Raw genomic sequence first — 26629 nt, forward strand, 5'->3', positions numbered from 1 at the left:
TATGTTTTAGCCTCCAGGCCTTTGATGACCTTAGTTGCTCTTCTCTGAACTTTTTCCAAAGTCTCAACATCTTTTTTGTAATGTGGTGACCAAAACTGGATGCCGTATTCCAGGTGTGGCCTTACTAAAGCTTTATAAAGCGGTATTAAGACTTCACGTGATTTTGATTCTGTGCCTCTGTTTATACAACCAAGGATTGTGTTGGCTTTTTTGGCTGCTGCCGCACACGGCTAGATCTTGTTTAAGATTCCAAGGTCCCTCTCACAGTTTCTGTTTTTGAAGTCAGGTTTCACCTAATTTGTATTTGTACCTTTGGATTTTTTTTTTCTGCCCAAGTGTAAAACTTTGCTTTTCTCCTAATTAAATTTCATCTTCTTGGCTAGGGCCCATTGTTCAAGTCTATCAAGATCTTTTTTGTATCCTGAGCTTGTCTTTTGGGGTGTTGGGTGTTCCTGCCAGTTTAGAATTTGATGAGTTCCTAGGGAAGGAGGGGAGGGAGGGAGGGAGGGAGAGAGGAAGATCAAATGGGAGGGAAGGAGGGAAGGAAGGAAGGAAGGAATAGGGAGGCAGAAAGAGAGGGAGGGAAGAAAGGAGGGAGGAAGGAAGGAAAGGAAGGGAGGGAGGGAGGGACAAAGGAAGGGAGGGAGGAAGGAAGATCAAATGGGAGGGAGGAGGGAAGGAAGGGAAGGAAGGAGGGAAGAAGGGAGGGAGGAAGGAAGGAAGGAAGGAAGGAAGATCAAATGGGAGGGAGGAGGGAAGGAAGGAAAGCAAAGGAAGGAAGGAATAGGGAGGCAGGAAAAGAGGGAGGGAAGGAGGGGGGCGGAAGGAAGGAAGGAAGGAAGGAAGGAAGGAAGGAAGGAAGGAAGGAAGGAAGATCAAATGGGAGGGAGGAGGGAAGGGAGGAAAGGGAAGGGAGGGAGGGAGGAAGGAAGGAAGGAAGATCAAATGGGAGGGAGGAGGGAAGGGAGGAAAGGAAAGGAAAGGGAAGGGAAGGGAAGGGAGGGAAGGAGGGAGGGAGGAAGGAAGGAAGGAAGGAAGGAAGGAATAAGGAGGCAGGAAGAGAGGGAGGGAAGAAAGGAGGGAGGGAGGAAGGAAAGGGAGGAGGGAAGAAGGAAAGGAGGGAGGGAGGGAGGAAGGAAGGAAGATCAAATGGGAGGGAGTAGGGAAGGAAGGGAAGAAAGGAGGGAAAAAGGGAGGGAGGGAGGAAGGAAGGAAGATCAAATGGGAGGGAGGAGGGAAGGAAGGACAGCAAAGGAAGGAAGGAATAGGGAGGCAGGAAAAGAGGGAGGGGGGAGGGAGGGAGGGAGGGAGGAAGGAAGGAAGGAAGGAAGGAAGATCAAATGGGAAGGAGGAGGGAAGGGAGGAAAGGGAAGGGAAGGGAAGGGAGGGAGGAAGGGAGGGAGGAAGGAAGGAAGATCAAATGGGAGGGAGGAGGGAAGGGAGGAAAGGAAAGGAAAGGAAAGGGAAGGGAAGGGAAGGGAGGGAGGGAGGGAGGAAGGAAGGAAGGAAGGAAGGAAGGAAGGAAGGAAGGAAGGAAGGAAGGAAGGAAGGAAGGAAGGAAGGAAGGTGGGAAAAGTGTACATTCTGTTGGGAATATATTCAAAGCAATCAGAAGCTGCCCCACCCAAAGAAGGGAGCGGTTTCCAGTATTTGCAAAAATGTCATCCCCTTCAGTTATTCCTCATTACTGATTTATACAAATTGTTGTCAACAGAAAAGCCTGGATTTGCATGCCCATGAAAGCACCTTGAAATCATTCCTCCTTTTCTTCTTGCTGCAGGTAATTACAGCCACGGAGGTCACATCCTCTCACTGTGCATCGCTGTGCTGCTAAATTTGACCAACAGACACCAATGAAATAAGGTCATCCTCCATTAACGACCACTCATTCAGTGACCGCATGAACTTTCAATGATGCCGAGTGGTACTTACATCCTGTCCTCAAGTTCCCGACCGTTGCAGCATCCCCAGGGATCCGTGATTGTGATTGGTGCCCTTGGCAACCAGCCTGCATTTCTGACTCTCGAAGTGTCCTGCGGTCACGTGATGGCAATTTGCAATCCGCCTTGCCAGCAAAAGCAATGGGGAAGCCAGCAGGAAATTAAAAGTCGCATGAGGTCTTCGCTTAAGGCCCTGTAGTGCAGGGGTGTCAAACCTGCACAACATTGTCATGTGATGTATCAGGACTTTTTTCCATCTGGCCCACGGGTCCGTGAGTTGGACACCCCTGCAGTAGTGATTTGCTGAATGATGGTAATCAAGGACTGCCGGAAATGCAGATTTTGCAACCATACTTCTCGGTGTTGAAAATATTAGTCCCAATAACCGTCACTGAGTAAGGACTATATGCACAGATTCTAGCATTGAAAATGGGTGCCCACTGACATACGGTATTTCCAGCCATTTGTCCAGAATTGTCTAAATCCCATCTCCCAATGTATTTATTTAAAAGATGCATATCATCACCCGTTTGTAAAAACTGTGGCACCCTTTGCTACACAGCGATAAATACAGGATATCATATTGCAAACCGGTGAAAATAACCCCAAATTGTCACAATTAAACGCACAATCGGGGAGCCTTACCAAATGTCATACTATGGAGCTGTGGTGGCGCAGTGGTTACAATGCAGTATTGCAGGCTAATTCTGCTGATTGCCAGCAGTTCGAGTCTCACTGGCTCAAGGTTGACTCAGCCTTCCATCCTTCCGAGGTCGATAAAATGAGGACCTAGATTGTTGGGGGCAAGAGGCGGACTCCGTAAACTGCTTAGAGGACTGTAAAGCTCTGTGAAGCGGTATATAAGTCTAAGTGCTATTGCTATTCTTTTCTTATTTTCATCCCTCCCTCCCTCCTTCCTTCCTTCCTTCCTTGCCATGGTGGCACAGTGGCTAGAATGCAGTACTGCAGGCCAACTCTGCCCACTGTCTGGAGTTTAATCCTGACTGGATTAGAGCAGGCTATAAAGCACTGTGAAGTGCTATATAAGTCTAAGTGCTGTTGCTATTCCTCCCTTTCCTTCCTTCCTTCCTTCCTTCCTTCCTTCCTTCCTTCCTTCCTTCCTTCCTTCCTTTCTTCCTTCCATGACTTCCATGACTGCCAGGAGTATAAATCCTTCCATTCTCCACCATTCAGTCAGAACTGAAGAAGCTTCTTGGATGAGAAGAGAAATGTCTTCAAGAGAAAAAAACAAAGGAAGTCCAGCTGCCTCTTGAAAAAGCTCCTTTGAGACAGCTTTTTTCAGAAGTAGGAAAATAGCGGGTGAGAGCCTGCAGAAGATTAATGAGTTGAACCAGGATGAAAACAAAATGAAACGAAACGAAATGAAATGACACGACCTGACCCGACCCAACACAACACAACACAAAACAAAACAAAACAAAACAAAACAAAACAAAACAAAACAAAACAAAACAAAACAAAACAAAACAAAACAAAACAAAACAAAACAAAACAAAACAAAACAAAACACCCGCTCAGTTTCATCTTATTTATGTCTAAATGAATATTTTATTTAATATTTATTTATTCGTTAAATTTATCTGCCACCCATATCGCTGTCAAAGGAGATCTGGGCAGTTTACAAGGTCATTAAATAAGAAAGTTTTCACTTAATCAACAGTTCGTTTAGTAACTGTTCGAAGTGACAACGGCACTGAAAAAAATGACTTTTGATTGTTTTTCATGCTTATGACCGCTGCAGCATCCCTACGGTCACATGATCAAAATTCAGACACTGGCAACTGGTTCCTATTTATGACGGTTACAATGTCCCAGGGTCATGTTTAGCGACCTTCTGACAAGCAAAGTCAATGAAGAAGACAAATTTGTTTAACAGCCGCATTTCTCACTTAGCAACTGCAGTGATTCGCTTAACAATTGTGGCAAGAAAGGTTGTGAAATGGGGCAAAATATCACTTAACGACTGTCTCGCTTAGCAACAGAAATTTTGGGCTCAGTTGTGGTTGTAAGTCGAGGACTACCTGTATAGTCTACAAGTTTAATGAGTTGTGACAATGAATTATTGTTTGCCATATTGGTACGCTCTATCGAATTAAAGATTGTATGGATTGCCAGATATTCCTTGCCTTGTTCATTTCTTTAACTCGGTGTCAGTGCCAAGAAGGTTGATTGGAAAGAGCCATAATGTTATCCTTGCTGCTATATCCATCCTAGAGTCAAAACTTTTCTCTGTATTTAATACACATTCAAGGCACAATGATTATTATTGTTGGCATATGTATCAGAGTTTCTTGCAAAAATCAAATCCAGAAGCACACACAGATAACTGATTCAGCTGGATTCATTAACTTCTTTATATACATAATAACAGACAAAGTATTTATAATACCCATAGTTGATTCTTCCAAATGTGGTAGAAGTTACAGGCAGAACACAAGGCAGGAGAGAACAGTTAGTTTCATTTCAGCAGAGCAGACAAGTACACGCTGGTTTCAGTTTTGATTCTTAGCACAGACTCAGAAGCTGCAGACTAAGACACGCCCTGGCTCCAGTCTGTCTCAGCTCCCAATTGGCTGATTTAGTTGCTATGCCTATTCATTGGCTGATCTTGTTACCATGTCTCTGCCAGTTCATGAATAATATGACAATATGACTTTGTTTCATTAGTCCATTATTTATCCATTTAGCCAGGAGACTACAATGCAATTGCAGAGTAGTAACTTGGCTGCAGATTTACTAGCTCTGTCAGGTACATACTCTGTCAGGTACTTACATACTTGTGCGCTTCCCATGGTGTGCCATAAGAGGACGAGCTGGCATCACACCAGAAATACAAGCGACTCTTCCTGCAACGTCATCCAAAGCCCCCTTCCCGGACCCGCCTTGCAAATGGGCGATGCAACTGGGAAGGTTCAGATCCATAAGGAATCCGACTGCCTGCACAGAGCACCAGTTCATCTCCCCACCAAAGTGGTACCTCTTTTATCGACTTTCATAAAACATGCTTTTGAACTGTTAGGTGATGTGATGTCTCCCTTGGATGATTCCCCTGATTCTTCTTCTTCCCCAGAGGTCAGCTCAAGGGAAAATGAGCTCATTCCTGGCACGTCAGGAACGGGGTTGATTAATGGGTCTGAACAGCTGGCCGAAAGAGATTTGGAGAAGACTTTAGCTGGGAAAAGCTTGCAGGGGCAGATGGCCAGCGAAGAGGAGGAGGAGCTGCCTTCTGCACCTGATCTGAGAGCACAAAGGGCAGAAAAAAGGCAGGAGCAATGGAGGTCAGCCAGATTACTCAGGTGGGAGTGGGCCCCGTCCATCTTGAGGGGCTGCACCGGAAAGCTGGCTATTTATTACAGCAGGCACAGGGAGGCCCTGCTGGGAATAACATGTTAGTTTTCTACCTGTGTGTTTACTCCTCGTGCTTCCTGCTTCACTGTGTTTGGAATTGTGCCTTGGAGACTCTGAACTTTTCTTACGAAGTGAGCTCTCGTGTGTGTATTTAAGTTTTGCCTGGTGGATTTAAGTTTGTTTGATGGAGTTATTTGTTTGGACATCTTTCAGTTGCTTTATGGATTCTTGGCCCATTGCTCTGTGGACTAATCTTGGCCTGCTTGTGGCCAGAATTATTTGGAATAGTTCTGTGGCTTGGTGAAGGGAATTGCTGGGGGACTTTAATAAACTCACTGTGGGAAGAAATATCCATGTGGTTCAGTTCCAAGCTGGGAGGAAGGGAAGGCATTGGAAATAAAATGGAGGCTGAAGGCTGATTGGAAAAAGGGTCCATTTATTGATGAAGCAGCCTTGGTAGTACAGTGGTCTAAAGCACCCTGTTATTAAGACCAGCTGCCTGCAATTACTGCAGGTTCAAATCTCGCCAGGCTCAAGGTTGACTCAGCCTTCCATCCTTTCTAAGATAGGTAAATTGAGGACCCAGTTTGTGGGGGCAATAAGCTGACTTTGTATAAATATACAAAAGTATGAAGGCTATTGCTTAAAGCATTGTAAGCCACCCTGAGTCTCCGGAGAAGGGTGGCATATAAATCAAATTAAAAATAAATAAATAAATAAATAAATAAATAGAACCACATGTTTGTAGTTCTGGTGGAGCTGACCACATGGAGTTGACAGTGAGAGGTTTTTGCAGTATACCTTCTTTGAGCTTTGCACTTGAGCTTCCTGTTCCTGTGCAAGAATATGTATTCTGTTGGTTGTTGTCAGACTCCCATGGGGAGGTTATGTAGAGGTCATAGCTGGATCTATAGGTAAAAGAGGAAATACAAATCCTAGAGGTTTGTCTGAGCTATGTTTGGTTGACGTTTCTGAGGGTAACAATAAAGGGGCTTGTGTTCTGAAAGAGTGTTGGGCAATTCCTATTGTGGCTTAATGGCTTTTTCCTTCGTTGGATCTTGAGTGAGGGTATTTGCTTATGAATAGAGCTATCTATCTCTTTATCTCTTAAGTGCTGACATCTGCTGTGGGCTATTAAGAAAAGGTGGGGACTGCTTTCTCCTTCTAAAGCCTTGGTGGCGCAGTGGACTAAACTGCTGCTGTTAAAGTAGTACTTAGCTACCAGCTGCCGGCAATTACTGCGAGTTCAAATCTCACCAGGCTCAAGGTTGACTCAGCCTTCCATCCTTTCGAGGTAGGTAAAATGAGGACCCGGTTTGTGGGGGCAATAAGCTGACTTTGTATAAAATAGAACACCACTCGGGGGGGCCAAAAACCCTACTAAGCAGGTATATACAAAGTATGAAGGCTATTGCTTAATGCATTGTAAGCCGCCCTGAGTCTCCAGAGAAGGACGGCATATATAAATCGAACAAATAAATAAATAAATAAATAAATAAATAAATAAATAAATAAATAAATCCATGATTCTCCATTTCTCATCCAGGGAAATATAATATTCTGCCTTTTTAATATTTCTCAAAATATTTCATTCTCCTAGGTGAGGGGTGGGTGCTAATTTTCTATATCACTAAACCACAGTTCATGTGTGTGTAAGTGAGTGGGACAGCACAGGTGGACAGAAGCTGAAGCTAGTGATGGGAATCATGGGTGAAATCCAGCAGGTTCCGACAGGTTCTGGAGAACTGGTAGCGGAAATTTTGAGTAGTTCAGAGAACCGGCAAATACCACCTCTGGCTGGCCCCAGGAGTGCGGAGGGAATGGGGATTTTGCAGCATCCTTCCCCCAGGAGTGGGGAAGGAATGGGGATTGTGCAGTATCCTTCCCCTGGAGTGGGGTGGGAATGTAGATTTTGCAGTATCCTTCCCCTGCCACGCCCACCAAGCCACATCACACCTACCAAGCCACGCCCACAGAACCGGTAGTAAAAAAAATTGAATTTCACCACACTGATGGGAACTCACCCTGACATGTAGTGCGAGGACTCAAACCTCTGGATCAGAGACCATCTCCAACATCATTAAGCCACTGAGTCACCATCCTTCTTGGCACAAACGATATTGGCACCTGTCAAAGTGTGTCCTCTTAGCAATCACAACTCTGCAGGTTTATTTCATCCCTCTACTCATCCTCTAGGATGCCGTGGGTAGCGTAATGACCTGCATTCGTTCTTAATAAGTTATACAATATTGTGAAGGCCATGAAATATTTAACACCAATAAACAGGACGATCATTACTTTGGAACGTAATGAGAAAAGTAAATTAAAGGGTTGGAATTTAAATCAAACATAAATAGTTTATGCAGTTTCTATTTACCATATTGAGGGAACAATGCATTAAAAAAAAAAAAACCAAGGCCGGTGTAATTGAAAGATTCCTACAGCGAGAAGCAGTAGCATTCTTTTTTTCTCTCTCTCCCTTTTTTTTTGGTGGGGGTGTGTGTGTGAATTTGCTCTTAATACGAGCATTTTCTGCTCAGGACCAGTAAAATAATAAGGATCAACTGTTTGGTTCCTGTTCCAGTTTTGAAAGTCTGATGAGTACAATACTTTCTGTCTTCATCAGAGGTCTCCAAACTTAGAACCAGTTCGGTGATGTCATATCGTCACCGCTACCGGCTCGGCCAAACCGGACCGAACCGGGAGGAACCCACCACTGCTCCGCAGGCCAAAAACAGGCCTGTTTTTCATGAAAACAGGATGTGCTTAGCACTGCAAAAGGTTTCTGGGGGCTAGGGAGGATCAAAACGTGATACGCAGAGGCAGTGGTGGGTTTCAAATATTTTTACTACCAGTTCTGTGGGCATGGCTTGGTGGGCGTGGCATGGCATGGCTTGGTGAGCATGGCTTGGTGGGTGTGGCAGGGGAAGGATACTGCAAAATCTCCATTCCCATCCCACTCCAGGGGAAGGATACTGTAAAATCTCCATTCCCTCCACACTCCAGGGGAAGGATACTGCAAAATCTTCATTCCCTCCCCACTCCAGGGGAAGGATACTGCAAAATCCCCATTTCCTCCCGATCATCTGGGACTCAGGAGGCAGAGAATAGATGGGGGCGGGGCCAGTCAGAATTTCTACTACCAGTTCTCCAAACTACTCAAAATTTCCACTGGTTCTCCAGAACTGGTCAGAACCTGCTAAAATCCACCTCTGCGTGGAGACCAAAAACTCTTTTTTTCTTGTTTTCCTTCTAGGTGCGTCTTATAGTCCGAAAAATACTGAATTGTTGGAATGTATTTCTAAGCAACAACTATAGTAGTATTCAGCCAGTAGATGGCAGTGTTTACAAGTTTGGATCTATGGCAGGCATGTCAAACTGTCGGCCCGTAGGCCAGATGCGTCACGTGCAGGCCACGCCCACCCTAGCTCCGTGAAGGGGAAAAACATCACGATACGTCATGTGACAGCAACATGACACAACAACTGCACAGTTTGAAACCTGTGATCTATGGTATATACTCTCTGCTCTTTTGTTCCAAGTAAGAGTTTCCTGTTTCCTGTTTCAGTTAAAGCAGTTGAGCAGTAAAGCACATGGTGATTGTACTCTTTCTTTGCTCTGTGGTGCTATATATAAGCAGAATTTCTATGATTTGGCGATTCCTGCTCTAAGTGAATCTAAGTAACTTTGTCTACGTGACTTACATGTAGCTCTCTTTCATTTTATCTCCAGCACTGTCTCCAGCTTGGCTGAGACAGAGCGAATGACTCAAAGTCACCTGGTGTGATTTTGACTCAAAAACACCTGGGTCTTTCCAGTGTAGTACAGCAACTCCACGATTACATCTAGTCATTGCTTTGTGGCTTTAGGATCATGTGAAGCTTCCCTTTGAGCCAAATATCAAACGCTCCTTAACTGGAACCTGAACACTTATGTCAGAGTTGCCGTTTGATGAATTCAAGGGAGGTCACAGCAGGTATTGTCGGCGAAGTCAGATTCTTCTCTGTGCCTTGATTTTCCCCTCCTCCCTTCACTTTGTTGTGAGATCAAAGGTAAGCCGGAGGAAATAGAGAAGATGATGCACAAGGTCGCAATCAAAGAGAATTATCTTATGAAGAAAAAATGTTGCATAGACTTGCTGTGCAGTTCTCCATGAGCGTAGCTGGGAGAAGTTTTTAAAAGAATCAGAATAGAGCTGGAAGGGACCTTGGAGGTCTTCTAGTCCAGCCCCTCTGCTCAAGCAGGAGATCCTTATACCAGCAGTGAAATCCACTTACCTTCGCTATCGGTTTGGGTGCACTCCTGCGTGGGAGCACACCTCTTCTGTGCATGTGCAGATGGTTAAAAAATGGGATGTAATAACGTCCTAGTGAGTGGGCGGAGCCTCCCGCCACGGCGCTACCAGTTCGGCGAGCCGGATAGAACCAGGGGGGATGTCATCGCTGTCCTATGCCATTTCAGACCAGTGGCTGTCCACTCTCTTCTTTAAAAAACCTCCAATAATGAAGCACCTACAACTTCTGGAGGCAGGCTGTTCCACTGGATAACTGTCCTCACTGTTAGGAAGTTTCTACTTAATTCCAGGAGCTTCTCTCCTTGATTGGTTTCCATCCAATTTTTTTTTTTTTTTGTCTTGCCTTCTGGTGCTTTGAAGAAGAAGTGGAGCCCCTCTTCTTTCTGGCAGCCCCTCAAATACTGGAATACAGCGATCATGTCACCCCTACTCCTTCTTTTCTCTAGACTAGCCATACCCAGTTCTTGCAACCGTTCTTAGTATTTATATTTTAGTCTCCAAGACTTTAATCATCCTCTCCTTGGTTAGTTAGACAATGTCGGCTGGTGGCGCCCAGGATGAGGGCGTTCTCTGTGGGCGCACCGACCCTCTGGAATGGCTTACCCACTGGGCTCCGGATGGTCCCCGACCTCCGCTCTTTCCGCGGTGACCTGAAGATACGGCTTTTCCAACAAATTTGCTGATCGGATGGGAGTTTTAACTTAAATCCTTTGGGGATTTTAATTGAGTATTTTAGTCATAATTTTACTGGTTTATTGTTTTATCTTTGTGAGCCGCCCCGAGTCCTTCGGGAGAAGGGCGGCATATAAGTATAAATAAACTAAACTAAACTAAACTAGTTTCCATCCATTGTATCATCTTGTCTTGCCTTTTGGTGCTTTGGGAAATAGTTTGATTTCTCCCTTGTCTTTGTAGGAGCCCTTCAAATATTTGTTGCTTGTTAAAATATTGCTTGCTAGATGTGTGATGCAAGAACGCTCTTACACACTGTATAGATATAACTGGCACCAATGTTTATGCATAATGTTTATGCTTTGGCTCAGTGGTGAAATCCAATTTTTTTTACTACTGGTTCTGTTGTGTGGCTTGGTGGGCATGGCAGGTGAAGGACACTGCAAAATATCGATTCCCACTGCACTACAGGGGAAGGATACTGAAAAATCTCCATTCCCACCCCAGCCAGAAGTGGCATTTGCCAGTTCTCTGAACAACTCAAAATTTTCTCTACCAGTTCTCCGAACTGCTCAAAATTTCCGCTACCGGTTCTCCAGAACCTGTCAGAACCTGCTGGATTTCACCACTGCTTCGGCTGGTACAGAATGCAGCCGTCTGAGCAATCTTCAACACCCAAACAACAATGCATGTAACATTTTTGCTCCGCAAGCTGCATTGGTCTATAGTGGTCTACGTCATTTTAATCTCTGTTGGCTACATTTGACCTGTTGCCAACGGGGTGGGAGAGTCAGCTTGCTTAAGGCTGGGCCACAAATTATCTTTACTACACACCTAAAGAAATCTTAGTGGATGAAATGGCTCAGTGGCTAAGACGCTGAGCTTGTCGATCGAAAGGTCAGCAGTTCAGCGGTTCGAATCCCTAGTGCCGCGTAATGGGGTGAGCTCCCGTTACTTGTCCCAGTTTCTGCCAACCTAGCAGTTCGAAAGCACGTAAAAAATGCAAGTAGAAAAATAGGGACCACCTTTGGTGGGAAGGTAACAGCGTTCTGTGCACCTTTGGCATTTAGTCATGCCGGCCACATGACCACAGAGATGTCTTCGGACAGCGCTGGCTCTTCGGCTTTGAAACGGAGATGAGCACCGCCCCCTAGAGTCGGGAACGACTAACACATATGTGCGAGGGGAACCTTTACCTTTAAAGAAATCTTAAGTATCCAAGACCAAAAAAAAAAAGTTTCTCTTCAGCTAAAAAGGTTGGTTTGATCTACCAAAGGGGAAGATCTGCTTTAGAGTTTATATTTCCCGTTGAGAAATCCCCTGCTTCATTTAGTTATAGGATTTCATTCAAGTTGGGAAGGGTTGCAAGATGTCCAGTCCAGTATTGCAAGACGTGCTGCCAATTAATGGAGTGAACTTGGCCAATGTCTTCTCATAAAACAATTCAGAAGGTTTTTTGTTTTTTTCTATGTGCTCCGATGCAATTTTCTAATCTGATGGTATTCTAGAAAAACCCAGTGCATATGTGCATCCTGGAGAAATAACCTGGCTGGGATGGAGTCTATTAACCCAGACAAATCCCAGCCCTGAAGACGGTTGCTTTAATTAAGACTAACTGGCACACTGATGAGTTTGATAAGGAATTGCAACTGGCACCGGAGAGTTCGCGATTCCATCTGGTGTACAATCGAAGCAAGGCAGCACCGGAGCCCCTAATGAGCGACGTGAGAGGAGGTGAGAAAATATTCCCCTGGGGAAATATTTGGGATCTTGTAAAAGAAGCATCGTCACAGCAGCAAAATGCATAGAGAGTCCAAGCATTTGGGGGAAATCATTTGAGAGCTCAGCGATGGGGGTTTGCTTAATGCTACTGCGGTGTTATGACCAAACTGATGAACACGGAAAATTGGGGAGCGGGAGAATCAAGGCTGTAAATTTAAGCATTGCAGTCTCTCTCTCTCTCTCTCTCTCTCTCTCTCTCTCTCTCTCTCTCTCTCTCTCTCTCTCTCTCTCTCCCCCCCATTCTCTCTCTCTCCCATTCTCTGTCTCCCCCTCTCTCTCACTCTTATTCTCTCTCTCCCATTCTCTCTCTCTCACACACACACTCTCCCATTCTTTCTCCCATCTCTCTCTCTCTCTTTCAATCTCTCTGTCTCCCATTCTCTCACACACATTTTCTCTCTCCCATTCTCTCTCATACATTCTCTCTCTCTCTTATTCTCTGTCTCCCATTCTCTCTCACTCTCATTCTCTCTCTCCCATTCTCTCTCCCCCATTCTCTCTCTCTCTTATTCTGTTTCCCATTCTCTCTCTCACACTCTCTCCCATTCTCTTTCTCCCATCTCTCTCTCTTTCATTCTCTCTCTCTCCCATTCTCTCTCACTCCCTCTCCTTCTCTCCTTCTCTCTCTCCTTTTCTCTCTCTCTTATTCTCTGTCTCCCATTCTCTCTCACTCTCATTCTCTCTCCCATTCTTTCTCTCACACACACTCTCTCTCCCATTCTCTTTCTCCCATCTCTCTCTCTCTTTCAATCTCTCTCTCCCATTCTCTCTCACACATTCTCTCTCTCCTTTTCTCTCTCTCTTATTCTCTGTCTTCCATTCTCTCTCTCATTCTCTCTCTCCCATTCTCTCTCACACACACTCTCTCTCTTCCATTCTCTTTCTCCAATCTCTCTCTCTTTCATTCTCTCTCTCCCATTCTCTCTCTCCCATTCTCTTTCTCTCATCTCTCACTCTCATTCTCTCACTCTCATTCTCTCTCTCCCATTCTCTCTCTCACGCTCTCTCTCTCCCATTCTCTCTCTCCCATTCCCTCTCTCCCATTCTCTCTCTCCTTCCCTTCCCTCCCTCCCTCCCTCACACATACACATAATACCATGAGACAAGCATACACACATCTCTCTCACATGCTCTCTCTCTCTCTCAAACAGAGAGAGAGAGAGAGAGAGAGAGAGAGAGAGAGAGAGAGAGAGAGAGAGAGAGAGAGAGAGAGAGAGAGAATTTATTTATTCAATTTGTATGCCATCCCCCTCCGAAGACTCAGGGCAGCTCACAATGCTTTTAAAATCATTATAAAAAACATTTAAGAATTAAAAACATTAAAACTCATTCACACCATTCATGGCCGGATCTCGCCGGATCGCAAGAGCAAGATCAATGGCCCCAGGCCTGCCAGAAAAGCCAGGTCTTCACCGCTTTTCGGAAGGCCAATGTATGTCATTATGCAATTGATCCAGAACATTGATTCTTGCCTAGGCTTCAAACATGATACAGGAAGTCCTCAACTTACAACCACTCATTTAGTGGCTGAGGCTCAGTGGCTCAGTGGCTTAATGATGCTGGAGATGATCTCAGCTCCAGAGGTTCGAGCCCTAGCACTGTGTATCAGGATGAGCTCCTATCACTCACTCAACTTCTCTGCAGCTAACAGTTTGAAAGCAAAAACATTCAATAGTGAACAATGGGTTCACTTAACGACTGTGGATTCACTTAATGACCTTGGTGATTTGCTAACAACTGATGTCCTTGGTGTTCTCTGAGCTTGGTTTTTCGTTTTTTCGTTTTTCGTTTTCTTTTTGCAGATATTTCATTACCCGACTAGGTTGGGTAAGAAAACAAACAAAAACATACAATATGAAAACAAATAAATAGAAATATTACCAGTTATTCCTGCATTAGATACCCTTATTGAAGTCTGGATGATTCTTGTTTCCATGATCACAAATATAAGGAACTTGATATCATCTTTAAGTGAAAATTGCTGCTTTTTAATACAAAAATGTGTTTTATTACTGTCAACAATGTCATAAATTTCCAATGAAATGAACAGAAGATGGATTGTTGTTGTTTTCCCCATCCTCTTCTTCTTTCCTTTCTCCATTACACCCTTTCTCCCTCCTTTCCTTCCTTCTCTCTCCTTCCTTCCTTCTCTCTCCTCCCTTCCTTCTTTTCCTCTCCCTTGTCCTTCCTTCCTTCCTCCCTCCCTCTCTCCTCCCTTCCTTCTTTTCCTCTCCCTTGTCCTTTCTTCCTCCTTCCTTCCTTCTCTCTCCTCCCTTCCTTCTTTTCCTTTCTCCTTTGTTCTTCCTTCCTTCCTTCCTCCCTCCCTCTCTCCTCCCTTCCTTCTTTTCCTCTCCCTTGTCCTTTCTTCCTCCTTCCTTCCTTCTCTCTCCTCCCTTCCTTCTTTTCATTTCTCCTTTGTTCTTCCTTCCTCCCTCCCTCTCTCCTCCCTTCCTTCTTTTCCTCTCCCTTGTCCTTTCTTCCTCCTTCCTTCCTTCTCTTTCCTCCCTTCCTTCTTTTCCTTTCTCCTTTGTTCTCCCTCCCTCTCTCCTCCCTTCCTTCTTTTCCTTTCTCCTTTGTTCTTCCTTCCTTCCTTCCTTCTCTCTCCGCCCTTCCTACTTTTCCTCTCTCCCTTGTTCTTCCTTCCTTCCATCCATCCTTCCTTCCTTCTTTCCTTCCTTCCTTCCTTCCTTCTTTCCTTCCTTCCTTCCTTCCTCCCTCCCTCCCTCCCTCCCTCCCTCCTCCCTCCCTCCCTCCCTTCCTTCCCTTTTTCCCGCCTTACAGTCGATTTAAATTTAATAGATTCTCCACTTAGGCAGGACTGTGTGTCCAGATGGCTTCATACAGATATGCTGGACACTTTTCAAAGCTTCTTTTACACAGATGCTCATTTACTCTTTATTGCAGATGCTATCATAAAAATAGCTAATAATGCTGCTTTCGGCACTTATGTTGTTGAGCTTCCAAGATCTACATTTCTGCTGAAAATGTGGACCTGGAATGATGGCAGCATGACAAACATTTTGCCAGTTCAGCTAACCAAAGGGAGCTCAAGGTATGTTCACATGAAGACCGATGAAAGAATGGGATTACCCCCCTTTAATGTTTTCAGTGCGGCTGCGTTCTGATATCCTAGGGGTTGCCACAAAAAAGAGGGAGTTCAAAGCTATTCTCCAAAGCACCAGAGGGCAGACAAGAAGCAATGGATGGAAAATAATCAAGGAGAGAAGCAACCTGGAACTGAGGGGAAATTTCCTGACAGGGAGAACCATAAATCATTGGAACAGCTTGCCTCCAGAAGTTGTGAATGCTCCAACTTGAAAACACTGGAAGTTTTTAAGAAGAGATTGGATGACCATTTGTCTGAAATGGTATAGGGTTTCCTCGCCGATCAGGGGATTGGAGTAGAAGACCTCCGAGGTCTCGTCTCTTCTCTTCTCTTCTCTTCTCTTCTCTTCTCTTCTCTTCTCTTCTCTTCTCTTCTCTTCTCTTCTCTTCTCTTCTCTTCTCTTCTCTTCTCTTCTCTTCTCTTCTCTTCTCTTCCCTTCCCTTCCCTTCCCTTCCCTTCCCTTCCCTTCCCTTCCCTTCCCTTCCCTTCCCTTCCCTTCCCTTCTCTTCTCTTCTCCTCTCCTCTCCTCTCCTCTCCTCTCCTCTCCTCCCTTCCCTTCCCTTCCATTCCATTCCATTCCATTCCATTCCATTCCATATTTTCTATCCTATCCTATCCTATCCTATCCTATCCTATCCTATCCTATCCTATCCTATCCTATCCTATCCCATTCCCATTCCCATTCCCATTCCCTATTTTCTGTTCTGTTCTGTTCTGTTCTGTTCTGTTCTGTTCTGTTCTGTTCTGTTCTGTTCTGTTCTGCTCTGCCCTGCCCTGCCCTACCCTACCCTACCCTACCCTACCCTACCCTACCTTACCCTATCCTAAAAGGTACTGGATTTGGTGGTTTTTTGGTTTCTGTTTTGTGATAGTTGTTTCTGCAAACTTTTGCCAACTTCAACATTGGAGTCAACATTTCCAAAGTCAGCATTATAGGTTATTATAGGTTCTCAAGAACATCGGCTTTTACACATCTCCTTTTTATTGCAGTGTATTCTTTCATTTCTAGTAAAAGAAATTCTCTTTCGTCATTTTTGAAACCTTGCTGTTTTAAAACTTGAAATTGGACACTTTCTACATCGGGTCAGCTTAATTGTTGTCTTGCTTTACTATCGGACAATCCAGAGGATTGTTTGCTGAACTTCTCGTACTCATTCCTGTTATGTCTGCTTTAAGAGAGGTAGGCGCATTTGGGTTAGGTAGAGATCCTTGAATCCCCATCTGGCTGAAACCTTGCAGAAATACTGTCCTCTGACAAGCACATCATCCTAGCTCTTTTTTTAAAACATTAAATCAGATCTTAAAACATGGGTTGTTTCACTGTTTCTCAAATGTTGGTTTTTTTCTGGATTATGTGGTGGCCTCTGTGACAATATAATGGCTTGTAAAGCATGGGTAGTGAATTAAAAAGAAAAGAAATTAAGCAGAGTTTTAGTAAATAGACCTTAACAGATCTTTATTTATTTATTTATTTATTTTATTTATATGCCGCCCTTCTCCGGAGACTCAGGGCTTACAATGTGCTCAGCAATAGCCTTCATTCTTTTGTATATTTATACAAAGTCAGCTTATTGCCCCCACAAACTGGGTCCTCAATTTACCTACCTTAGAAAGGATGGAAGGCTGAGTCAACCTTGAGCCTTGGCGAGATTCGAACCTGCAGTAATTGCAGGCAGCTGGTCTTAATAACCAGCTTAATAACAGGGTGCCTTAGACCACTGTACTACCAAGGCTCTTAAAAGAGCCTTGGTGGTGCAGTGGACTAAACTGCTGCTGTTAAAGTAGTACTTAGCTGCCAGCTGCCTGCAATTACTGCGAGTTCAATTCTCACCAGGCTCAAGGTTGACTCAGCCTTCCATCCTTCCGAGGTAGGTAAAATGAGGACCCGGTTTGTGAGGGCAATAAGCTGACTTTGTATAAAATAGAACACCGCTCAGGGGGGCGCAAAAAGCCCTACTAAGCAGGTATATACAAAAGTATGAAGGCTATTGCTTAAAAGCATTGTAAGCCGCCCTGAGTCTCTGGAGAAGGGTGGCATATATAAATCGAATAAATAAATAAATAAATAAATAAATAAATAAATAAATAAATAAATAAATAAATAAATAAATAAATAAATAAATCTGGAACTGGTATTGATCACCCATTCCTACCAACATATGTTGTGGAATTTTCTCCCAGGCCGTATTTAAAAAGATGAGCTAAATTGATGCCCACTATCAGCCATAACCTTGACGCCAAGAAGAGACAAGTATTAATTTTCTCTAAATCTGTCATCAGGAACATGTTAAGTTCCAATTAAGCTGATTTAGAATAGAATGTGCTGGAAGGACCATGAAGGTCTTCTGGACCAGCTCCCTGCTCAGTCAGGCAAGAGAACCTATACCTTTTCAGATAAGTAACCGTCTAGTTTCTTCTTTAAAATCTCCAGTGATGGAACACACAAGTTTTCCAGAGTCAAGCTGTTCCACTGGTTATCTCACCTCTTCATTATCAAACCAACCCTAGAAATTATGGCAGCCATCTTCAATTTCTGTGAGGAGAAATCTTAGTAGCTCTCCAGAACTTCTCGTTCTATGAATGAATTGGGAAGCTTCAAAAGCATATATATACTGTATATATATATATATACCACATTTCTCTGAAAATAAGACCCTGTCTTATATTTTTTTGAACCCCGAAATAAGCGCTTGGCCTTATTTTTGGGGAGGTCTTATCATGTTGGGGCGCGTGGAACAAGATGGTGCTTCTCTTGCCATCTTACCTGTTCTCCAGCTCTGCGTTTAAATATTTTCAGGGAGGGCTTCATTTTGGGGGGAGCCTTATTTTAGCACAAGTGCTCAAAAGCCCGATTGGGCTTATTATCAGGGGATGTCTTATTTTAGGGTAAACAAGGTATATACATATACATATACATATACATATACATATACATATACATATACATATACATATACATATACATATACATATACATATACATATACATATACATATACATATATATATATATATATATATATATATATATATATATATAATTTGTGGAGCTTCAAATTCTGTGAGGAAAATCTCAGTAGCTCTCCAGAATTGGGGGAAAAAATGAAGAAAAGTTTAACATAAATTCTGGAGAGGTGGCCATATTAGATGCTTCCCTCACTATGAGAGGAATTAGTGAAGCCAATGCATGTGACTCCCAATTCATGCCATGTTCTATGAACATTACTGGCCTGTCAGAATAAATCCCCAATGATCCAATTATTTTCTCTATTTAGGAGTGTGATTGGGTTATAGCCATTCCTATTAGGTCCAAACTAAATGGAATGAAAGATTAGCGATAAATCATGGCTGTTAACATTGCAGAGATGATAAAGTAAATGACTTCTTCAAACTAATTGAATATTTTTAATAGAAGAAACATAACCAAGATTTATATGTACAATTTTAATGCTCTGTTTAGTAATGCTTTTATTGATGAGTTAATGGTTGGTTAGATATATTAAATTCTGTCCGTTTCACCAAATTGCTATTTCCCAGCTGACATTGGCTGTTAGCTCCTTGATTAGTGAAGTATTTGATTGTTATTATTGTTTTTGATAAGGCCTGATGTGATGAATTGGGGCTTTCATTATTTTAGTGGGTTGGCCCAGGCATTCTACTTCAGAAATAAATAAATAAATAAATAAATAAATAAATAAATAAATAAATAAATAAATAAATAAATAAGTGTGTATGTGTATGTATGTATGTATGTATGTGTATATATATATAGGAAAAACCCTGGCTGAAACAATAATGCACATATAGATCTACAAAAAAAAAAGAAAAAAAAAGAACAGAATAAGTATTTGACCGTTACAGGGAAGAGTCATAAGATGAGGGTATGGCTAACTGATGAAGACAAATAAGTCAGAAATAGATCTATTTTAGTCTCCCTTAAGTCTTACAACAGACAGCAAAATGCTGGTTAATGTCTGATAAAGCCTAGAAAATAGTGAATTGGGATTTCACTGAACTATGGCTATATAAACATCTTGATTTATGTAGGAAAAACCTTGGCTGAAACAATAATGCATATATATATATATATATATATATATATATGTTTTCGCGGGTGTTTGTATGTAGGTCTTTGGTTATTCGGGTTTTCTCCCATGTAAAATTGGAAGTACCTTGGCAATGTTTTGACGAAGTCTCATTCGTCATCTTCAGGCCGGAGTTCTCGGCTTCGTGCTTCCAGGAGCAAGCACGAAGCTCCTGGAAGCACGAAGCCGAGAACACCAGCCTGAAGATGACGAATGAGACTTCGTCGAAACGTCGCCAAGACACTTCCAATTTTACGTGGGAGAAGACCCGAATAACCAAAGACCTACATATATATATATATATATATATATATATATATATATATATATATATATATATATGTGTGTGTGTGTGTGTGTGTGTGTGTGTGTGTGTGTGTGTGTGTGTGTGTAGGTCTTTGGTTATTCGGGTTTTCTCCCATGTAAAATTGGAAGTACCTTGGCAATGTTTTGACGAAGTCTCATTCGTCATCTTCAGGCTGGTGTCTTCAGCCTTGTGCTTCTAGGAGCAATGTGTGATTGTGGTTTTTTCTTCTTTTTAACTGCCAGTGGGGGTATGAACTGATTGGGTGGCAGCATGGCTGTGTTCTGATTGGGTGGACGTGTGTTCTGATTGGGAAGGGGCTTGGCTGTGCTCTGATTGGGTGGGGGGGTTGGCTGTGCTCTGATTGGCTGGGGGTGTGTTCTGATAGGGTGGGGGCTTGGCTGTGCTCAGGTTGGTCTGAGTTGCAGGGGGATTTGAACTCGTTGCCTGCATTGCTTTTGTTTGGCTCCGTGTTCGTGGTCATGCTACATCTTCATGGTGTGTGTCAGTTTGCTTCATGTATGGATTGGAGGGGTTTAAAGTGGTTAATGATGCAGCTGTGGTCTGGCTTCTGGTTTGTGGTCGTGCCTCATCATCGGTGTGGGTTTGGGCTTGCTTTTTGCATGGATGTGTGAAGGTGACGTTCTGTGTGGTTTTCATAAGTGTGGGTCTGGTGTTATTCTTTGTGTTAGGGATTCGTTTGTCAATAAGGGTTAATCTTGAATATGGGTACTGAATTAATAATATAAGAAATAAAGATACATGTAAAAGAGAACATGTAAACTAGAAAATGTAAACTAGAGAAACTAGGGGTGACATGATAGCAGTATTTGAGGGTCTGTCACAGAAAAGAGGGGGTCAACTTATTTTGCAAAGCACCAGAAGGCAAGACAAGAAATAATGATTGGAAGCTGATCAAAGGGAGAAGCAACCTGGAGTTAAGGAGAAACTTCCTAACAGTGAAACCAGTGCAACAGCTTGTCTTCAGAAGTTGTGGGTGCTCCATCATTGGAAGTTTTTAAGAAGAGATTGGACAACCACCTGTCTAGGTCTCCTACTTGAGCAGGGGATTGGACTAAAAGACCTCCAAAATCTCTTTCAGCTCTATTCTGATTGATTGATTGATTGATTGATTGATTGATTGATTGATTAAAGATTTCCCCTGACCAGTGAAATCTGACTCTAGCTTAGGTGGTGGTGCTGAACGAGGGAGCCAGTGTTGCCCAAAGATGCTTCTTTGGTATATGCCTATATGCCAAGGCACACAGAATGCTCTTATTTTCCCACCAAAGTGGTGCCTATTTATCTATTCTCATTTGCATCTTTTCAAACTGGTAGGTGGGCAGCAGCTGCAGCAAGGAACGGGAGCTCATCCCATCGCGCAGCGCTCGGGTCTCGAACCCGGGCTGTCAGTTTTCCAGCTGACAGGCTGAGCCATCGCGCACAGAAATACATGTAGCTACATTTGAATAGTCTAATAAATTAATCGGAGTGTTCCTCTTCTCACTTGTATTGATTTACAAGACTGTGGCACCAACCTGCATTCATAGAACCAAACGAATATTTGAATTGAAAGTGAAATCTTTGAACAAAGAAGTCAAACGAAGCTCAATGATTTATTAAATGGAAATGGCAAATATCCAAGTTAAATCTCAGATTCTACTAGCTTTAAGAAGAAGGCTTAGTTAGTTGGCATCTTCAGCTTTTGAGGTATAAGCTAGGATAAGGATGTCTGAAATGGTAGGTGTAAGGCACATTTCCACAATTTCACTCCATCTGATTTTCACACTTCCTTTATTAATCAATCTTGTTTTTCTCCCATACCTTCTTATGTATTAACTAACAGCCCTTACAGTAACGTTTGAGGAATAACACACAACATGAAACTGAGAGCATCAGCAGAAATGGAGAAGAAATGAGTCTTGTTCTCACTCTGATTTTTTAATGGGAGGAACTGGCAGGAACAGCCAACACCCTAGAAGACAAGCTGAGGATCCAAAAAGATCTTGACAAACTTGAACAATCATCCCTATCCAATAAAATGAATTTTATTTTATATATATATATAGAATAGAATAACAGAGTTGGAAGGGACCTTGGAGGTCGTCTAGTCCAACCCCCTGCCCAGGCAGGAAACCCTTCACCACTTCAGACAAATGGTTATCCAACATCTTCTTAAAAACTTCCAGTGTTGGAGTATTCACAACTTCTGCAGGCAAGTTGTTCCACTTGTTAATTGTTCTAACTGTCAGGAAATTTCTCCTTAGCTCTAAGTTGCTTCTCTCCTTGATTAGTTTCCATCCATTGCTTCTTGTCCTGCCCTCAGGTGCTTTGGAGAATAGCTTGACTCCCTCTTCTTTGTGGCAGCCCCTTAGATATTGGGAATTTTTATTAAACATATTTCAACCTTCACACCACATTTCCACTCTTTACAGCGTTCCAATATCGGTATCGCTCATATTTACATAGTTTCCAATTTTATAGATGGCTATTTGATATATTATATAATTATTTAATTATATAAATTTAATTATATTATAATTATTTATGTACATACATAACACCTTTTACCTTTAAATTGTAGTAATATTTACAAATATATACAATATTTTCCCATTTTAATATGACTCTTAAGTATTCTTTATGTATGGACTTTACATCTATTTTCTAGCCAATTGTATCATGTATTCCAAATCTTATAATATTCCATTTTTTCTCTATCTTTTAGTTCCATGGTTAACCTGTCCATCTCTGCACAATCAAGCACCTTTTTTATTATCCTTGCATCGGAAGGTGTGTTATCTTGTTTCCAATTTTGAGCAAAAGTAATTCTAGCCGTGGTTATTATACGGAGTATAATATATTGGATTTTTCTTACATAGGTTTTCTCTTATTATGCCCAATAAAAATAATTCCGGTTTCAACTCAATTTTTTGTTTCGTAATTTCTTCTAACCATTTCTTTATTTTGACACAATATTTCCTAGCTTTTGGGCAAGTCCACCACATATGGAAGAATGTTCCTTGTTCGTAATTACACCTCCAACATTCCCCCGATCTATTCGGAAACATGTTCGCCAATCTTGCCGGAGGTAAATGCCAACGATAAAACATTTTGTATAAATTTTCTTTGTAGGCTGCTGATGTTGTTAATTTGTAATTCTTCTCCAACAAAATGAATTTTAATGTGGAGATTTGGGTTTGGCCAGTCTAAAGAAAAGATGAATTAGGTGTGACATAATTGCAGTATTTCAGTATTTGAGGGGCTGCCACAAAGAAGAGGGGGGCAAATTATTCTCCAAAACACCGGAAGGCAGGATGAGAAACAATGGTTGAAAACTAATCAAGAAGAGAAGTATCCGTGCAAGCCACACGAGAGAGCAAAGCACATGCACGAAAGGCGAATGTGCACATTTTCAGGTGTGCGGCGAACCAGTGGTAAAATTATGTGAAACCCACTTCTGTTTTCCTTCCTTCTAGGATGCTGAGAAGTCTCCAGACCATTTCACTTCATTGACAGAACTGGATATTTCCCACTCTTTGGCCAAATTAACCCAGTGGTGAAATCCAATTTTTTTACTACCGGTTCTGTGGGCGTGGCTTGGTGGGCATGGTGTGGCTTGGTGGGCATGGCAGGGGAAGATTACTGCAAAATCTCCATTCCCTCCCCACTCCTGGGGGAAGGATATTGCAAAATCTCCATTCCCACCCCACTCCTGGGGGAAGGATATTGCAAAATCCCCAATCCCTCCACACTCTAGGGCCAGCCAGAGGTGGCATTTGCCGGTTCTCTGAACTACTCAAAATTTCCACTATCGGTTCTTCAGAACCTGTCAGAACCTGCTGGATGTCACCCCTGAATTAACCCTATAATCCTCTTGAAAGATCTCTGCTCATTTCCAAATTAAAAGATGATATGACTAGACACTTCGTTCTACATGAAGCATTCGTGCAAGTTTATTTTAATTAAGCAGCTGGCTATTTTATTTTTTAAAAAAAAGACCAGTTGATTTTCTAATTAAATTCACATGTAGCCATAAATACAGGCTTTTAGTAAATTGATGGGTAGTGTCACCATGTCATGTAGGGGTGTGACATGTAATTTTTTAATAGCCAATTAGTGCATTATTTGTGATCCAGGGTGGTGATGTTGTCTTGAATTGTTTCATTCAGCTGCCAGCTCAATATGTATCATGCAGTTTGTTGGATTTCAACTTTCTGGGCAACACTATTTGATTAGAATGTGGACTAAAAAATGAATTTACAGAGTATAATAATAACAAATAATAAGAGTAACATGCAACAGTGATACCCATTGTCATCAGGGTACTTGGTACCATGCCCAAGAATTTTATAAGATACATCAACAAATTGCAGCTTCCTGCAACAACACCAGCGGAACTGCAAAATATTGCGCTACTCGGAACATCATATATTTTAAGATACTTGGTTGATACCTAGGAGGCTGGCAGCAACCCATATCAACCATTAGCACCAGTCAATGGTATTTATGATACATTTTTAAATGTTCAGTTGACTGAGTTTCGTGCTTAATGAATAAAAGAGATAATAACAACAACAATAATAACTATAATAACAAAGTTGTAAGGGACCTTGGAGGTAGAGATGGAGAGGCTTGGGGAAAAAAACCCCAGTTTTTTCCCATATTTTTTTCTGTTATTTTCCAAAGCCGTTCGGGAAAAAAGGGGGGGAAAGGAGGAGGACTGTTTTTTTTCCCCCAATTTTTTCTGGCCTTCCCAGCTCATTGATCCATTGTGCAGGGGAGAAACTTGTCATGGGTGATCTCCAAGTTATAGAATGCTCTTCTCAGGATATGGGCATGGCCACCTCTGTCCCAGTGCTTAGAAAAATACAAAGTGAACCTTTGAGCTTGTTTGAGGCTTCTAAAGGGAAATGCAGCTGTCATACACCCTTGACCGAAGATCGGTACATGCCTTCTATCTGCAATGGTCATCATTTCCCACTATAGCTGTGTGTGGGAGAAGAAGAGGCAGAGATTGGTGGTGGAGTCAAGGGTGCAATCAGCCTTGAGTCATTACATTCCCATAAATGAACCAAGTTCAACCCCGCTTGAATTCTGTTCTCTCTTGTTGTTGTTGTTAGTTGCGAAGTCATGTCCGACCCATCGCAACCCCATGGACAATGTTCCTCCAGGCCTTCCTGTCCTCTACCATCCTCTGGAGTCCATTTAAGCTCACACCGACTCCATCCAGCCACCTCCTTCTCTGTCGCCCCCTTTTTTCTTTTGCCCTCCATTGTTCCTAGCATTAGGCTCTTCTCCCGTGAGTAATTCCTTCTCATTGGGTGGCCAATGTATTTGAGTTTCATCTTCAGGATCTGGACTTCTAAAGAGCAGTCAGGGTTGATCTCCTCTAGGACTGACTGTTTTGATCACCTTGCAGTCCAAGGGACTCACAGGAGTCTTCTCCAGCATCATAGCATGCACCCACATGGCCCATTTTCACTAGCAAAGACACCGTGGGCCAGTCCTTTGCTATTTGCAGGCTGGCCCCACAGGCAAGATCTATGCACCCCGTGGGCCAGATGTGGCCCGCAGGCCTTGAGTTTGACACCCCTGGTCAAGAGTATATGATAGGTGTGCTCTCCAGCTAGAACCTCCAAACAAGCTCAAAAAGAGCAAAATCTCATCTCTTTCGTCAAATGTTTGTTACATGGATTCTGACTTTAATTATATCCATTTTAATTTTGCTTGTTTTGGTTTTATCCTTTAAGGGCCGGAAGCTGCCTTGAGTGATATATCTGCAGAAATGTAGAATATAAAAATAAATTTGTCTCTCCCAATTATAGCTGGGACAAGGGCGTGAGTATACAAATGACACTGATCCTTTTCTTACAAAATATATAGCTGATGGGCCTCAAATAGGAGGGATCAGGGGTGAAATGCTCCCGGTTCGGACTGGATTGGGCGATCCGGTAGTGATTGTGACAGGTGGTTCAGAAAACCGGTAGCAATGGCGGCTTGAGGCTCCGCCCACCTGCCCAGGTGTCATTACTATCTGCTTTTAAAAGGTAAAAAAAAGGCTCTGACGATCGCGCACCACAGCTGTGATCGTCAGAGCCTTTTTTTTAACTTTTTAAAAATGGCATTGGACCTGGATACCTTCGAGACCATCTTCTGCCACCAGTAGCCTCCCACCAGCCAGTTCGCTCCCACAGAGAGGGTCTCCTCAGGGTGCCATCGGCCAAATTATGTCGGCTGGCGACACCCAGGGGGAGGGCCTTATCTGTGGGAGCCCCTGCCCTGTGGAATGAACTGCCCCCGGAAATACATAAGATCTCTGATCTCCGTGTATTTCGCTGTGCCCTCAAAACCTTGTTGTTCCGCCAGGCTGGGCTATCAAGGTAAAGATTTTAATTGGTTTTTAAAAATGGGATTTTAAATTGGGGTTTTAAATTGAGCCTATCATTTAATAATTTTAATTATTTTTAAATTTTGTCTGTCTTTGTGCTTTTAATCAGGCTGTACACCGCCCTGAGTTCTTCGGGAGAAGGGCAGTATAGAAATAAAATAAATAAATAAATAAATAATAAACCTATTCGCCCGAATAGGTTGTAAAAAATGCTTCAAAAAAGTAAAACAAAAAAAGTTGGCCACGCCCACCCCAGTCACATTATCCCCCCACCAAGCCACGCCCACAGAACCGGTAGTAACAAATTTTACATTTCACCACTGGGAGGGATGTGTAGGACCCAGATTGTTGGGGGCAAGAGGCTGACTCTGAAAACTGCTTAGAGAGGGCTGTAAAGCACTGTGAAGCGGTATAGAAGTCTAAGTGCTATTGCTATTTTAAAATTTCCCATTTGGAAGCAAAGTCATGAATCAAGATGTCATCCTGGATTGATATTTTAAAGTTGTTGTTGTTGTTAGTTGCAAAGTCGTGTCTGTGAGATGTAAATGCCTTATTCCCTAATGTGTAAATAATGTATATATGGGACATCGGGGGTTAACTTATTCTTTGGTTCCTAATGTATTCATAATTCACCACTCCCATTCTTGGCTCCACCCCTTGTATATATAAGGAGCCACCTTCACCAT

The sequence above is a fragment of the Pituophis catenifer genome, unplaced genomic scaffold (genome assembly GCF_029215685.1).
Source record: "Pituophis catenifer annectens isolate HBS135680 unplaced genomic scaffold, rPitCat1.0.hap2 SCAF_2, whole genome shotgun sequence".
NCBI classification, from domain to species: Eukaryota; Metazoa; Chordata; class Lepidosauria; order Squamata; family Colubridae; genus Pituophis; species Pituophis catenifer.